Here is a 17925-nt window from a genome sequence, read left to right on the forward strand (position 1 = left end):
ATTTATTCTATTAAAAATGAGAACAGTAATTGGCTACAGCTCAACTGCTTCACTCTGTATATAACGCCTCATCTGCGCTCTGAAGGAGGAAGAGGAAAACCATGAAGCACCATATAATTCAAGATCATCATACTGCACGCATTAAAAGTTGTAGAAGCACAGTTACATACAAGTTAATGACTTTTGAATGTTTCACTTCACTACATTAGTATTCTTTTAGCATAGGTTTCCTTGTGCTTTTCTGCTAGAAATATAATATAAAGAGACCTGGGGAGTACAGCAATATGGCCAAAAAAGACAATATGAGTCTCATTTCACTGCAAACTCCCACATGCAGGGAACATATTAGAAAGATTCAGTGGGGAGATATATGAAGATGGCAACGCTAGCACAGATCCAGGGAAGAACTTTATATGAACTTGCAATACAATAAAAAGGCCAAAAGCTAAAGAGACTGCTACATGAGCAAAGGCATCACCTCCAGGACTTGGGTGTGAGCAGGCCTACAGCATCAGTTTGAAGACGCTTAAAACCATCTGGAGAGAAGGGATGAACAAAGCAATTCAGGAACCAGGAAGGATAAAAATCTTTGTCAAGTCACAAGCGCTAGACAGACTGGCTAAGCAAGATGGAGATTTGATAACCATCTGTAAGCACATGAAGGATACAAACACCAAGAAAGGAGTGGAGGAGTATAATTAGCCACAGGCATATAACTGTGAGTAATAGAACGAGACTGAGCAAAAAAGTCTATGTTGAGTATTCTCAGTAAACTCTTAAAAAGAGAGAACAGACCCCAGCAGGAAAATGTTTCATCATCTCTTTTGATGGAAATTAAAAAAGGGGTGGGGAAAAAAACAAAACACCCCAAAATACCTTATAATCTAGGGAAAGAAAAAACAACCCTGAACAGAGGCAGATTGGTATGGGGAAATACATACAACAGCAAGAACAACTCAAAAGCACTTCAAAAGATCACCTTTATTTCAGCAAAGCACTGGGGAAAAAAAAAACCCCAACAAAAAAACAAGCGTGAAGACTTCAGCAACAAGCTGGCCCAGCCATAGATCTTTGTGATCCTGAATGCATAGTCATACCTTGACCCAAAGAGAGAAGCAGAGAGAGAAGCTTTTAAGCAGGATGCAAGCACAGCCTGGGATACTCCTGTCAGCCTTATTGGATACATTTGCTTCTGAAGATATTAATTTCTGAAGGTGTCATTGCCTGCAGACAATCCTAAATAAAAAGGAGGATTTTTTCCACTGGAACAAGGATTATGAAGGGCCCCATTAAATAACTACAGTGATAAGTCAAAACATCCACTTAAAATATAGATCAGCCTTTAGCCTCACAAGCCCAGCCATCATTCACAGGGAGCACTAAATACAGATCGCTGTAGATCACCCTACCAGAGCATATACGCTCTTAATGTCTGCTGTAAAGTCTCCTTAAAAGAAGTGAACTATTGCATATCGCCCGTTCAACACAGATCTTTTACATTTACAGAATAGGCCCAGCAGTGCAACCAGATGCATGAATTAAAGATCCAGGGCAGTAAAAACATCCTAAAAAAATTCAGCTATTTCTTAGCTATCAGCAAACTCCACTAATGCGGAAGAACGTGCTCATGAGTCAGCTGCTTCCACAAAGCAAGAATTCCTGTGCTTTTTCTACAAATTACTATACACATGACAATATATTCTTAACACAAATGACCATGCCTTTACAATCTTGCATTCAGTACAATGGAAAATGGTGTAAAGATTAAAATCCCAAGGTACCAGGTCCTCTCCTCTATAAACCCAAACTCCTTGGCATCGAGTTCAGCACATCCAGGGTATAGAACAGAAGGTTTTAAACTAAAGAGAGGGAGAGCTGAGAAACATGGTCCTTCTGGGCTTGCTGCTTACAACTCACCGCATCTGACTGCTATTTACTGTACAGCTGTGGTACTGTTATTCCTGCATCTGGCTCCACCAATGCCAAACACGGTGGTTCTGCATCTCACCCTGACAGAACAGGCAAAGCAGAACAGATATAAGATCCACTGAGCACCAAACCTAACTTTAATCAAAACAGCAAGAACGCAACTGATCAATCAGATGTGGGATAATCTGTCTTTCCTCTCCTTCAAGGATCTGCATGGTGTCTACTGGCCTTAAAACAAACTAAATCCTAAATCAATCCTAATTCAAAACTAGATCAGTTTCTTCTTTAGAAGAATGCATTTGCTCTATCCACGTGTCTACTCAGCTTTGTTAGCAGACCCAGCGTAGAAAATTTTCAGACATCTCCTGGGATCTGAACAAACTGAAAGCCCATTCTCTGGCTTGGACATTTCAAGCAACTGCTAGAACAGTTTTCTTTGCTGAATCCATGAAAGTTGGATGCTATGAGAACATGATCCGCGCTGGTCTGACCCTGGCTGAATGTCAGGTGCTCACCAAAAATGCTCTATTGATCCTCTCCTCAATCAGATGGGGGACAGAAAAACATAATGAAAGGTTCATAGGTCAAGATAAGGACAGGGAGATCACTCAGCAATTACAGTCTTGGGCAAAGCAGACTCAACTTAGGGAAACTGGTTTAATTTCTTACCAAAAAGAATCAGTGTGGCAGAATTGTACCCTTAAAGCACATCCAGCACATGCAATGGGTGTACATAGAATATTATTCCTTCTGTATAAAGCATCTTTGATTTTTCTTTTTTGAAGACGTGTTTCATGCTCTTAATAGAATCTAGAGCTCTACACAGGTTGAAACTCTTTGGTGTTTTTATTTTTTTAAAAAAAGGCCTGGCTACCAAAGTTGCAAAAACCCTGTTTGTACTGGTTGTGGTGGTTTGACCCTGGCTGCACACAGGGTGCCCATCAAAGCCACCCCATTGCTCCCCTCCTCAACTGGACAGGGTACAGAAAATGTAACAAGCCTCGTGGGTTGAGATAAGGACAGGGAGATCACTCAGCAATTACAGTCTTGGGCAAAGCAGACTCAACTTAGGGAAACTGGTTTAATTTCTTACCAATCAAATCAGAACAGGATAAGGAGAACTAAAATCAAAAACACCTTCCCCCACCCCTCCCTTCTTCCCAGGCTTCACTTAATTCCCGATTTCTCTCCCTTCTCCCCCTGAGCAGCGCAGGGGGACGGGGAAGGGGGTTACGGCCAGTCCATCACGCGCCGTCTCTGCCGCTCCTTCCCCCTCACACTGTCCCCCTGCCCCAGCCAGGGTCCCCCCCAGGGGTGCCGTCCCTCAGGCACAGGCCGCTCCAGCCGGGGTCCCCCCCGGGGCCACAGGCCCTGCCAGGACCCTGCCCCGGCGCGGGCTGCCCACGGGGTCACAGCCTCCTTCGGGCACCCCCTGCTCCGGCGTGGGGTCCCCCCCCGGCTGCAGTGGGGATCTGCCCCACCGTGAACCGCCGAGGGGCACAGCCGGCCTGGCCGGGGGCTGCACCACGGGCCGGGGGGAATCTCTGCTCCACTGGAGCCCCCCCGGCCCCCTGCGCTGGCCCTGGTGTCTGCAGGGCTGGTGTCTCACACAGCCTCGCTCCTCTCTCCGGCTGCCGTTGTTGCACGTTTCCCCCCTCCTCACCGCGCTGTCCCCGAGGCGCCGCCACTGTTGCTGGTGGGCTCGGCCTCGGCCAGCGGCGGGTCCATCTCGGAGCGGCTGGCGTCGGCTCCATCGGGCACGGGGGAAGCTTCTGGCACCTTCTCACAGAAGCCACCCCTGCAGCCTCCCCACCCCCCGCTACCAAAACCTTGCCATGCAAGCACACTACACAGGTATTCTGTTATTTTCTCAGTAGTTTTCGCTTCAACCAGAGTACAAGGTATATAAAGAACCTTCTTCCAAAAAATGCAGATCTTTTTAATGAAAATCCCTTAATTTTACTGGAAGTTGTTATGTTTTATATAACACAGCACACTATTGGGGTCTGCTCACTTAATGCTTTTCAGATTAATGGCAAAAGTAGATCTGGAATAAGCCAAGACCTCAATTTCTGAAATTTGCTTATCTTTTATATTTAGAAAGACTGGGCACAATACTAGTATCAAGTCTTCCATAACATTTTTAGCAGTTAAAAAACTTCCGTAAAGTAATAACTTCTCTTTTTGTCAGTACCCTTCTCTTCCTTAATTGCCATCTTTAACTCTCCATCATCCAGCAAGCCCAATTTCCACACAAGACAATGTCAACTATTTGCCTAAATTATCTGTCTTCTATGTGGAGTTGTTAGTTCTTCAAAACCCACCTTGGATCTTTCAGTTTTCCTTCTATACTTGTTATACTTTGTACACTCTACTACTAATACCTGCTACTAATACCTGCGAGTTTGGTTTCCAAGATTTCATCTCATACAGCTTCTCAAACCTGCCATCTAGCTGGCATGAATTACGCCCAGCCTTGCTAATTTAACTGCTTTTCCCAGGTGGCTCGCTTATATTCTGCTGTTGGTTTGAAACCACATCAAGGAATTGGTTCACACCCCACCCCACCACCGTTTTTCTCTTCTACACTTACTTTCTCCCATTTTAATTTTAGGGATGCTTTGAGTAACTTGTTCACTTTCTTTTAAGATATCCTTTCTCAAGTTCAGTGTCATTCTCAACATTCTCATCTTCTTCTTGGCCCCTCAGAGCTCAGTGACTGCACTCTACCATGCACGATGCACACCACAGTCATGGCCACTCATGAAGACATACGTGAGGATCCTACAAACAACTTTGACTCAGCAGCAGCTTCACAAACATGTGTGATTAAACAATGCTGAGCCACTATTTGTGTCTGGAGCTATTTCAAGTTGGGCTCTGGAAAGCATGCACACGCTGGCGACAAAACCTCTACCCACCATCTCACAGCTGCTCTCACATGCAGCAGTCGAGTAAAAAGGACCGACTGCTTTGATCCTGCTAACAGAGATCATAATCCTTCTCCACAGGTCCACCAAGCATGCATGAAGCGACAAGCTCACACAAACGCATCTTGGCTGCCATCCTCCCTAGACGTGGTCACTGCCAGCGCCGGAGCAGCACCACTACATCAGACGGGATCCCAGCCCCAGCCAGCCCGTGTCAGCCACCTCAAACACCGGGCAGGACAAGACAGCAGCAGGCTGCCACGGGGCTGGCTTCTGCCGAACACCACCATTTAGCAGACAACTTATGCCTTACTGGAGGGGATATATATATCCAATTAAACTTTCTGTAATTCTCTTCTTGTGAAACTATGAACATTTTCAATGCTAGATTTCGGAATTATTCTCTCCTAAGGGGTTTTGAAGTTCATTACATCGTAGTTGTTATTACTGTCTCAACCACAGATACTGCTTGAACCCCATTATTGTGTGTGCTACTGAGGGCTAAAATAAGAATAGCTGCTGCTTTGGTGTGCTCTGGAACTAGCCTTTCCTACAAACTGCTTCCGTAACCTTTGCCCAAACATTACGTGTGCTCAGTTTATATGCAGGTAGTTAACGTAGCCTGGTAGGGTAAATGGGCTTATTACATTTATTAAACTGAATTCACTCCATGCAGAACGCCCAAGCATCCTGCAGTCCTCTGCTTCTGGAGGCACTTGGCTGTTACCATGGAAGACAGCACCCAGAAATTCCCTTCACAACTAATAAGCAGGAACTATGAAAGCACAAGTTTCATGCAATTGCCTTCTGTATGAAAAATGAAAACTGTTTCTGTAACCTATAAAGAAACTAAGATGCAATCAAGCTTATTGTAATAAGATGCTAAATTTATGATTATTCCTTTTTTCTCCTTCTACTAAGCCCCCTAGCTTTGCTTTTGCAGAAGAAAACACCCTCTGAGGTAGCATATACTACATAGTACCCAAGCAATATTAAAGAGATGTGAATAAAAATCAAGCCCTAGGTGTAACATAATGCTTACCGAAGATGAAGAAACCACACGTCTGTAAATTAAGAAATCCTGAATTAATGGTGGCAGAGTCAGTCTTAACTCTGACTCAGTCCAAAAATACAATTTCTTTCCTTCAGTAGTACTTCAGGCTAAAAAATTAAATTCAGGTTTCTTGCATCACATTCTTTAACAGTAAAACACACAAAACATCTACGCATCAGATTTTGTCTCACTCAGATCTGAGGCTGTATGTTCAAAACAGTTTGATGGAAGAAAATCAATTAATATATTTGACAAGTCGTCTTTGTTTGGCAGATCAAAGCAGTAGTTTCCTACTAACTTCCTGGCTAGAGGGACCAAGATAACAGCTGCATCAAGGCTGTAGTGAAATCCAACACTTTCTGGACAGACCAGCCATCTTCCATCTTCCATGCCACAAAGCAAATCCCAGGACTCCACAGAGTCAAACAGGCCAAAACCTACTTCCACACTCACGTTCTCATGCACATGTTCTGCAAGCAAACTCGCATGTGTGAACCACACGCAAGTGCTAAAAATTTAGAGGCAGCAGATAGGAAGACTCCATGAGGCTGCGGATCCGTGCTGCCTGCCAGCTTCTCAAGGATATGCAACTTTATCTGCCTCAGATTACAAAGACGAGAAAAGGTGGCAGCCTAAAAATATTCTGCAGGTTTTAATGAATCTGTAATGATTGCCTCTCCCACCCTCAGAAAGAAATCCAAAACATACAACAGAAATGAACAACAGAAATAACATACAAACAGAAATAAACTCTCAGGTAAGTTGGGCACATCACCACCCCTTGCACAACTTCACTGCTCCTTGCACTCTCCAGGGACCCTCATCCACCATAAAATCCATGCTAAATGTATGAGGGGTTTTGCTTTCAATATCCAATAATTTGTTGGTTACTAGAAAAGGCATGCTTTCCTAGCCAAGGGTACTGAGTGCATGGCAGCTGTGTAGTACCTCCAATGGCTTTGGCATTTCTACACTCAAGAGGCAACAGGAGAGATCAGTCCTTACATTCAACATGGCACATACAGATAGGGGATATTCTCCACCCTTCAAAGTAATTCTCCTCCATGACGTCTTGTGGCTCTAGAAGCTTCAAGTTCTGCGGTTCAACCTTAAGTAAGGTATTCAAAGGAAAACAAACAAAAATTACCACCATAAAACTTCTGCTTCCACAAGATGATAGCTTGCTCTTGATTTTTATAATTCAATCTTAAAAATTCCTTCCTCCCCAAACTCTGGGAGCATTTCCTCTGTATCTCAGTTAGATCTTACAACTTCTATGCATTCCCTTCACCGGAGGAATGGTCCCATGGTAATGGTCTGAGTCAAGATAAACCTGAATGCTAATAAAAGATCAACCTAAAAAAAAAATAATAATTATGTTCCTCACACAAAACTGCCCTTTTGTAATAGAGACTTCTGCCAATAGCAGATGGAAAGACCTTTGAAAAATAAGACATCCCATATGTCATATGCAGCAACTTTGCAGCTTTACTATTGAAATTATCCACTCTTTCCTTCCAGACCATCACCTTTACATGACCTTGAGTAAAACATAAAGAGGATACTACATAACGTGCAGCTTCTTGGGACAGCATTCAGTAAAACCTAAAAAAAAGAAAATTTCTGCTAGCTGTTTTTTCAATCCATTTGTACATTAGTGTGCTGAAATGCATGCCTGGAGCCACTGAAATCAGATTCAATGTACATTTTACAGTACTTAGGAGGAAAGCTATTTTAATTTTGTTAGTTGCCAGAACGTGAAATCCTGAAGGCAGAAAGCTTCCAGCAGAAAAACAGACCCAATCTTAAAGGGGAAAGATGTTACCTAACTTGATGCAAAACAAAAGAAAGCTTAAGCAGGACCTAGTTAAATACAGGAAAAAAACAGCCCCTGTTCCCCCCTATGGCTGATGCTGGTGTGGGGCTAACAACATGAGATGCAGCACCCTATTTGTCAAACCCAGACACATCAAATTAACAGCAGCACAGAGCAGCTCCTCCGCTGCCAATAAACAATGGCTGTAAGGCCTTTAGCAATTCATGAGGAACATGGTCCAAGTTTCAAGTATTTACTTTTGGATATGCAATACCACCAGATGTCCAAGCTCTTTCTTACCTGCAGACTAATGCAAAGCAGTTTTGATGATGTACACTCTGAAAGCTCATTTGCTCAGAGACCACAGCTCTATGTCCATCACTTCTAGATGTATGCCCAGCCCATTAGTTAAAGTGAACCTGAACCAGGCATGAACAGGGAAGCAGTTTTACTGAATTAGCTAGAGTACACAACACCGTGTTGGTGCCACTTCTAAGCTTTGGTCTGGCTACAGGAAAGCTGGACAAAGTTATCCCCTCCACACGTTCTGAATCAACTTGAATCACCAGACTATGCTTGCACAAGTAGAGCACTATGCATTGCACTAACTACGGTAGTCCTGACCTGGTAATATATGACCCAGAATATAATGGATTTTCTAAGGCTCAAGGCATCTGCTGTCACTTGCTGAAGAGCTGTTCTTACTACAGGGCATCCTGCATTTCAGAAAGGCAATGTGCAAACTCCAAACAGTTTCAGTTCTATCTTGCTCTCAGGGATTTTCATTCTCTTTATATACCCCGAGACAGTAACCAGAGCCCTGACTCCTTCCTTGCTTACTGAAGGGACCCAGTGCTGGAGTTCACATCCCTGGTTGCTTGACCTCCAGCTGGTGCATGGATTCCGTGTCACTCAAACCTCCCCCAGCAGCTCAATGCAAAGGACACAGCTGTTTTTACTGGTACATTCTTTATGAGAGATCTCTGCTTCGGTTTTATCCTTGCGGGTTTTAATAATTATGCACATACACAGAGAACTTGCAATCAGTGTATTCTGAATTAAATTTTAACCAATTTATGAAGTATTAAAAACCACATTTTTTTTTATAACCTTTTAATTGTAGTAGTACAGAACTCATCTGGTAACACCTAATTATAATTCTAAATGAGCGGCAATTAACAAGCTATTTTATGGTGCCTAACTCCAAAATAAACAAGGTCAGGACAGTCCTGCAAAAGGAGCTGCCATTGTGCACTCCGCAGAAGGGCAGCCAGCATGTCTTCCGAACGCACTTGCTCCCCCGTTTCTGTATCAGAGCACCACGTTTTAGGAACTGTAGGGAATCTCACCCATCAAGTACAGGACCTGCTGTACCACTGATCTTTGTCAGGGAATGGGCAGCTCTGCTCCTCTTGTAGCATATGCACCACCAGCATAAGCTCATTTGAAGCGATGCATGCCAACTTTATGTCACTGGTGGGGAAGGTAGGAGCAGTTCCTGAAGCAGAAACAAGTATTCTCACACATCAGGTAGCAAAGACCCCAAAACGGGATGGGTTAAGGCCAGAGCAATGAAGGAGACACTTCTTCACACAGAAGCTGTAACACTCCCTGCAGAAAAGGCAGCTCAGCTATTGCTTGAAAAAAATAGGTCGTCTTGGCACGGGGAACACTTCAAATTCACCCAACACTTACTAGCAAGAGGAAAGCAGATACTGCAGACAGAACCACAGATTTCAGGTCAGAAATTCCAGGACATTTCCAGAAATTTCTTGGAAGAATCTTGCTCCTTCACTCCATGGCTAGTAAGTTAAATCCTTCTACCTGGTAAGCATCCACTGACTATTTCAAAAGTAGCTATAACAGAGAAGTACCTCACCAGCAGCATTTTGGGAGTCAAGCAGCACAGGTTCAAAGCCCAGAGGCTTTGCTTCAGAATGCATTACTCTTTGCTGACAGGTTGGGCTTAAATTTTATTTTCCTATCTTTTTCTTTTAAAAGAGAAGTTCTTGAGTGTTGGAAAGGGGGGGGGGGGGCAATTCAGCCTAAATCATATGCCATGTATAAGTTAACTTTCTCAGAGGGAAAAGAAGGTTTATGAAAAGGGCTTTGCGACAGAACTATGTATCTGTCTTCTGTTTTTCCCTTTACCACTCTTTCCCTGTCTTCTAGTGAAAATGAACCTCAGACTTCTCCCAGGAAGCACATGGGTCATTCCTGACTGTAGGAAAGGAGGCAACGGAACAGAAACTTGCCTGATGCAGCTGGTATCCTCTCTGCCTGCAGGAGCAATGCAATAGGTATTTTGAACAAACATTAAAGACATGGAAGCATTTGGAAAACTATCAATGATAGGCTTTTTAAGCAGAAGAACAAAGTACCCAGGGCACTGTCGGGGCTAAATCAGCAGTTCAACTCTGGGAGATGCTAGCAATAGAAAATGTGTTTTATGCATGCAGGTGGTTTATGAGAGACAATTTGTTTGCAGCCCTTTAAAAAAGAATACTTGAAGGAATTTGAACAGCTATTCCTCATGAAGCACTGCTGTTTGTAATAAAGCTTATCTTGTCCTCCAAACTCGCAGAGATATTTCCTGACAGACTAACCTTCTGCATCACACTGAGGGCACTGGCAGTAAAGGGCTGCTTAAGGCACTGCAGATTCCCCACAGTTCTGTCTAGCTTCTGGCCCACCCACAGAAGCACCAAAGTCTTGCACCAGACAGGCCATGGCGGTGTAGATCCCTGCAGAAGTATGCCAGGCTTGCCCTTCAGCGGAGCCTTGCAGGCTTCAGAAAACTTGGCAGTCCAGCCAGCCTGCCTTTGTCCAAACTGAAGTGTGCCTGTCACCTGGCATCTCCTATGGAAGTCAGCACCATCCCGTGGATTTTTTACAAATGCAAAATAAAATAAAAAGTATATAACCTCCTTGACAGTCTTCATCAAAACACAGCTAAGACTCATATCGCTAGCTGAAGCAAACTAATGATCTCTGGAAAATGGAAACCCTTCCTGAGCAAAAGCAACAGGAGAGCTCCACAAGGGCTGGAACGGACAGTCGAGACTTCAGATACACACATCCCTCTGCTCATTTCTCTGCCAGCAAACATGGAAAACTGTTCCTTGATTACACAGCAAAGCTTCTAGATACACTGCAGTTTCTTCTACTCATTAGTTTACCACTGACCACCACCAGAAGTTCGACCAACACTTGCCGCATGCTTGTCGTGGCAGCCTTCCCCAGGCGCAGATGGCATTGCTGTGCTCCAAGTCTCATTTTGGCATTATAGCAGATGAAGAGCTGCAAGATCAGCCCCAACTCTGTGACAGGTCTGGGAGGAGGCTGGCTAACCTTTCAAGAGCCTAGCAGACACTGTTACCCAGCCTGCAAGCACCTGTCCTGCGACCTCCTGGAGAGCCTTTGCTGCCGAGCAGCAGCAGCGCTGTGAAAGGAGCCAGCAGGATTTTCTTTCTTCACTGTGCAGATAGGAAAGGGAAAGCTGACCAAACCACTGACTGAAGTGAGGATGCCCCTGGAAGGCCAGCCAAAACTACTGACAGCAGGCTGATAGGCAGCAACCATCATTAAGACCCAAGATCAAGTAACTACTGACAGCCAGCTGTACGAACCAAAGCTGATTATTCTTTTTCAAACAGACCAACCACCCTGGGAAAACCCACTGTCCCCAAACCCTTTCCCATCAACTGTCCAGGAGAGTTTCCTGCAAGTTACTGGAGGCACAAAAGCTGCAGACACTTGGCTCCTCGTCTTTGAAAGCATTCTACTTGAATTTATCACGACAGGCAAGTCAAACTTTATTTAGGTGAAGAAGAATCCTGTAAGCCCCCCTCAACTTACCAGAGAGTGGGAACAAGCAGAACAGCTAGTGCCTTCTTGCTTTACTGAATTCATTATATTAAACCAAAAGCAACGTCATCCTAACTTGAAAGGACTTTTAAAAGAGCTTGAAGCAATTCTGCTGCTGCAGCATTTTTGTTTTTTGGATTAACTACAAGCCTCCTTAACCCCTCTGAGTTTGTAAATGCACATACCCATATCCTAAGCTTTCAGAGCAGCCAGCAATCTCTGAACTGTTAGCAAGCTGAGAGTTAAGGCGTACACCATGCACAGCTACTGTAATTTGAGCTCCTCTATAAGTTAAACAAGTCCAACTTTTAGAAGTTTTTGTCTACAAGAAAGGACCTGCAGAATTTGGTAAATTATCTCAGACATTCCTTATGTCTCATGTGCAATTTCCTCAAATAACGTCTCAGGCTCACACAGGCAATGAAAAGGTCAAAATCCCACTACAGGAGACAGTGCTAAAATATTATTAAATTTACCTTTAATACATGTCCAATTAGTATTAATATAGAAACACTTCTATCATGAGGGATTTTGTAAATTCATGATTATCACAGGCTTCTTAAGCTCTCTTTCAAACAGGATCTTCTGGACTTTCTTTTTTGCCAACAGAGCGTATCAGAAGCTAGGAAAAAAAACCTTAGTAGCAACTTTCTTGAAATGTTAAAAAAATACCTTACCACCAATAACTAGTTCTGTTTGATGTGGTTTGTCATTTTTCTGGACAGCTGAAAGCCTTAGGCAAACATGTAGAGAAAAACAGCAAACCATCTCATCCGTCTTTTGTTTATTAAACCCGGAGTTTATTCACGTGGCTTTAAATCCTGAACTACACAAAGTCTTCGGAATCGTTCCACACTCAGCAATCGATACTGGGGGGCAGAGAATCAAAACGTCCTTTAAGTTTATTAACTACTGGAGAAAGCATCAGATAACGAATGCTTTCATCTCAACTCATGCAGCTGAAGAACAGTGAGAAACAACAGCAGCCAGAACTAGCGCAGCTCCAGCATGGTGCTACCAGAAGATCTTTCTCAGGTGCTTGATACAACCCCAGCTGAAAGCACTGTATTGCTCCTGCCCCAGAAGCTTTAACAGCCCTGCACAGGCCAGGCTCTCTTACCCTACCTGTGGGGGACACCATCGACAAAACAATCAAAGAACCCACTGAAAACACACTTTTTAAGCTTTCTTCTGACCCCGCTGTGTATTCAGAGGAATGGGTGCATCTCAGGGATCACTGTACATGTGCTGTAGGTGAAAGGAGGCCAAGCAGTGCCAAGCCATCTCAGCCAAACTGTATCTAGAGGACATGGGTGGAGTAACAAGATCAAACTGCAAACACCCAGCTCAACATCATTTTGAAAAGGGCTGTCTACACTCTGCCCATTCACACAGACACCAAAAAAAAAAAAAAAAAGGCAGGACAGAAAAGCCATTTTTATATATAACACTATCAGAAGAGTGCCCTAGAGGCTACCGTATCATTCATTTTCATACTAAATTCAATAACAATACACACTTGTTATTTAAACAACTGCAGCACCAGGGGGTCTTGCTGCAGCATTTAAGTCCTTGCTGGGAGCGTGCCCTGCCCTAATCCAGGCAACCAGCACATCCAGAAAGCCAACATGGGCAATTTGACTGGCAGCAGCTCTAGCCCCAGAGGTCCCATACATTACTGCCTATACCTGCATTTCCCCTCCCTTTGCTGTCTTTCCTTGCATATTTCCCAATGTCCAAGTTTGTTTCAAGACAGTTGAGAGGACGTAATTTGTAATCTCAATTCAGCTCAACACGAGGTAGCCAAGATGGTTAACAAAGAAGGGGCCCAACTCTTCCAAGTTTGTAGTCTACTGTACCTTTGTAAGAACAACTCATTTCTATTCCAGCATTTCTATTCTATGTGTCCAGTCCGAACACATAACAAGAGAAACAGATGCATTCAAGACAGGCTCACATTTTGCATGCCGCGTGGTGTGTCCGTGAGGATGCAAGCACTACAGCTGGCTGCATCCCCTAACTGATCCATTAGTATTTGGTCAATGACAAGAAAAGTACAGCCTTTCCTTCCCTTAAGTAAGACGCTAATCTATTACAACTCTACAAGCTAGGGTAATTAATCAAAAGTCTATCATACCATATGAAATGAAAATGGCTCGAAGATGTGCCTGTTCACATCAATGAATTATTAAAGGAGCATTAGCTGAAGCTTTTCACCTGCCATTTAAAAGTTAGCGATAACATGACACGATACGCATACAACTAGTGCAGCACCGTCTACACCCACAATCACCCACCCACCCACCACACACACACCCCAGTTGTGCCAGTACCTGCCTGGCTTCTGCAGACTGGTTCCAGTACGCCCCAACAGCAACCAGAGTCTGCCTGCTAGTGATGCTCAGTACGTACAGCTGTGAAATCACTGTGGGGAGCCAGCGGATAGCCCCTCCAAACAGCAACTGCAACAAGCATTTGCACGTTTGCCCAACATTTCCACTTTTGTTTCAAAATAAAGTCCTCAAGCAACGAGGCAAGGGCTCAGTAAACAGTAGTGCAAGCATTCCTAGAAACCACCAACCGTGTTGTTTTCAGCTGTGTTCGCACTGCTGTAATCAATGGAAGCACTTAGCAGTGATGAGTACATACCAGCAAGAAAAAACACCCCATCCTTTATGCCATGCCTGTATCTTCTTCCAGACCAACCAATGAATCAAGATCACTGGCTGCACTAGGAGGTGAAGCACTGAGAGGGCTGGTGCTTAATTAAGCTGAAGTAAATACCCCGTGGCTCAGGAGCAGGCTAAAATCACCTCTGTAGCACATAAGCCAAGAGTAGACAACAGCACAGCAGCTTCAGACTCTCTCCTATTTCTACCACTTATGACCTGAGCTTTATTCTAATTGCACAGATTGCAGAATGATTAGCATTTGTGTGGACATTAAATGCCCTGTTGATGCAACCAAAACAAATTTGCTTTATTCAGAATGATTACTTAAGTCCATAGCCGTGAAACTAGAATGAATCAAAATAAAAACACACATTAAAAACACAAAACATCACCTCAGAAAGAGGGGGATGGCAATACAGCCTTAGTAATGATTTAAAAGCCTCACACTTTAACATCACGCTTTCTAGAAATGGAGAGCCAAGCACCTTTTTCATGAAGCACCGTAAGCCCACTACAGTGCGCTGCTCCTCCTTTGCAGTCTCTAAAATTAGCTTAGATGAATATTAACAAAATTCACCCCATCTATGTTTTGCATCAGGTTTCTATGTAAGAAACCATATCCAATTTTACGATACATTTATATTTTTCACTGAAAAGTGTTACGCACAACTCAACATCAGCAGGTCAAGTCAGAAACCAGCTTCCATGCACCGGGGGAGGCAAGTGGTAACTGCAACCCTGATAGACCGCAGCAGCCTGTGCTACAACTTCACAGGCAACACACTCCCTAATAAACTACCAAACAAGCACCAGCACTCCTGGTGTTGTTTGGAAAGTAAATACTAAGCTACAACTTTAAGCATTTTTGCCTTGCCTCCCATCTTTCACAGATGCTCCTCTTCACAGCTTATCTCCCAGCTGAACGGTGAGAAACAGGGACCCCGGGCTGGCTGCCAGCCAGCCTTCTCAGGCTTCATTTTTAATACTGTTACCTATGAATACGTTAAATTTACTTGGCCTCCAGTCACCTCATTAACCCTGGCAGCAAAACAATGAACATAAACACAACTTACAATAGATACTTGATAAGAAAGCCATGAATTTTTCTTTAGCGCTGCATCTAAAAAGGTAAATCTCGAGAAGTATGTCTCTAGCTGTTAACCAGCTATTTCCCTCTCCCCACAGAGGAAGAAATAGTGTTTTTCTCTGACAGCAATATATGATGTTACTGTCATTACAGTTGTTTCAGAACAGCTTTAAACTACACTTGTGTTTCAGAACTACCTGCCAGGGCCCTTCTTCAAAACTTTAATCTCTCAATATACTGTTTCAAGGGAAGCTTTTAGTTTCAACAGTCCAAGGCATCAAGTACACAAAATAAAATGCATACTTAAAGGTGGATGATACAGTCCTACTTGCTGCATTCAAAATACAATCCACAATCTCCTTCCCTGGGGCTTTCCCAGACTGGACGACCAGATTTTGTGCGTGCTATGAGACAGCATCCCAGGGCGGAAAAAACCCAGAAAAGGTTCCCTAAAAGCAGGAACTGGCCAGTACAAGAGGTCTCATTAGACATCCTCCTCACCGTGATTTGCAGCCACAATCTCCGCTGCTGTGCCTCTCCAGATTTTACTCAGCAAGCAGATCTCACTCCTTTTACTTGACTCCAATACAGACCCACTAAGAGGTTTTTTTCCAAAGGACTTTAAACACCATGTGCACACATATTCACACATTATTTGTGTACATTTTACATCTGTATACATTTATTTCTACTAAAATGATACCATGCGTGTGTGTTATAGTCAACACATTGTAATTTTCTTTTGAACAGCTCCAGCACCATTGCTGTGCTTTGCTTTTACACTGGAGGCAGCAGAGCAGAGAGGCTGCGCTCCCAGGAGCTGGGCAGGTCTGGAGCTCCCACCATGGTGACAAGCAGAAGGACTCCTGTGGCCTCGCTAAGTGCCTTCGCTCCTGCACTTCACACTCCCCGACTATAAAAGCAGTGGTAGCACTCTGCCTCCCTAACACTCTTCTGTAAGAATAATTTAAAAAACAAACAAACAGAAAAAAAACAACAAAACAAACTAAAAACCAAACGAAAAACCAACTATGAAACTCTGAAGAGTAAATACTGCTATCTTGAAAACATCAGAAGCTTACTCCAGTTACCAGGCTTCTATAAAAACACACCAAAATATATCCTGCAAACATTTTCTGGACTGATTTTATTCTTCTGTTTCTTAACGTTCCACTAAACCTTTAGTTTTAGTACGACAATTTATATCACCGTTTTGGAGAACAGCTGCAAACCATTTGAATCCTAGTTTTTCCACCTTAAGAAAGGCCTAAAAATATACAGGTTATCTCTTATAGCCCCGTAACAACAGAGGTTTGGCTCTAGCAGAAGAACAATGAGATAAGAAATCCGAACGGTCATCTATCTGCTGATGGTGCATAAACACTGTATTTATTAGCACTTTCACATACCGATTCTAGACTAACCTCTTTCTCACAGCAGTAACGGCAGAAATGACCATTTCAAAAACGCTGTCATCCAAATGTCACAAAACAAAAGAGAACAAATGACACTCCTGTGAGATATCTACTACCCCATGTCTCCTCCGGCATTTAGAAGCTGGCACGTGAGGAGAATAATCCAGCGCCCGTGACTCATCTCACCCTTCAAAGCCAGGGCAGGCTGCGGGACAGCGCAAGCATGGGAGCTGCACCGAGCGGTCCGGCCAACGCTGCCCCATCCCTCGGCAGCCTGCAGCCGTTCCTCCATTTTGCAGAAGAGGATCTGGTCAGCACTCATCTTCCTAATTACACACCAACAATTAGCTAGAATCTTGTCCGGCTGTGCGTGTCACCTGTTAACAGGGCTTCGTAAAAAAGGGCTAAAACTGGATGTGGCAGATGGAGCTATATATCCTGCCCATCTCTGGAGAGCAGATTTGTAATGCAAAACACTGAATTCAAGATGCGACCCATGGATACAAGGAAGCAATCAGAACCAAACTGATTAAACAAGACCCAGGTCTCAGCACAGTGCACAGAATACCAAGCAGAAACACAGATACCTCTGAGAGGGAAAAAACCTGCACGCCGAGTCACGCACCAGCCGCATCTTCACTGCACCGTGTGGCTGCCTCTTCCGAAAAATCAGACTATTCTAAGAACTCACCAATATCAGAAATATCTGCATCCAAATCACTCTACTTCACATACACAGATGAAGACCTCAGGTTCCGGAGTTGCCTGTTTTATAACGGGTAAGACCAGGGCAGTGATGCTCCAATCCACACCGCCAAATGCAACCGTGCTTGTTGCCAAGCCCTCCAGTTCAGGTTTACAGTGTCCCAGATCAGAAGACAAGTCTGGATTACTAGCCCAGCCTCTCCTACAAGCCCATGGACACGGTATTTCATGCAGTTACTGCTATCCTGAGCCCAGCTTCTCTTTGACTAAAGCAAATCTGGATTCAGTATGGGAGGAATCCAGACTGGTGCTCAGAACAGACACCAGGACACAGAGGGGACGCTACCACCCCTCCCTCCTTGCCCTCTCACAGGACCCCAAGAGAGGTGCTCCGCTTCCAGCTCAAGCACTGCTGGCTCCAGCACCCAGTCACACCTTCTTGCTGTGCTT

General features: G+C 44.0%; 1 protein-coding gene across 14 annotated transcripts in view; it reads right to left on the bottom strand.

The window, feature by feature from the left end:
* PTPRF (protein tyrosine phosphatase receptor type F) overlaps positions 1–17925 on the bottom strand; it is a 392629-nt gene that overhangs the window by 260549 nt on the left and 114155 nt on the right. The gene's annotated exons all lie outside the window — the stretch shown is intronic.

The sequence above is a fragment of the Falco rusticolus genome, chromosome 11 (genome assembly GCF_015220075.1).
Source record: "Falco rusticolus isolate bFalRus1 chromosome 11, bFalRus1.pri, whole genome shotgun sequence".
Taxonomy (NCBI): Eukaryota; Metazoa; Chordata; class Aves; order Falconiformes; family Falconidae; genus Falco; species Falco rusticolus.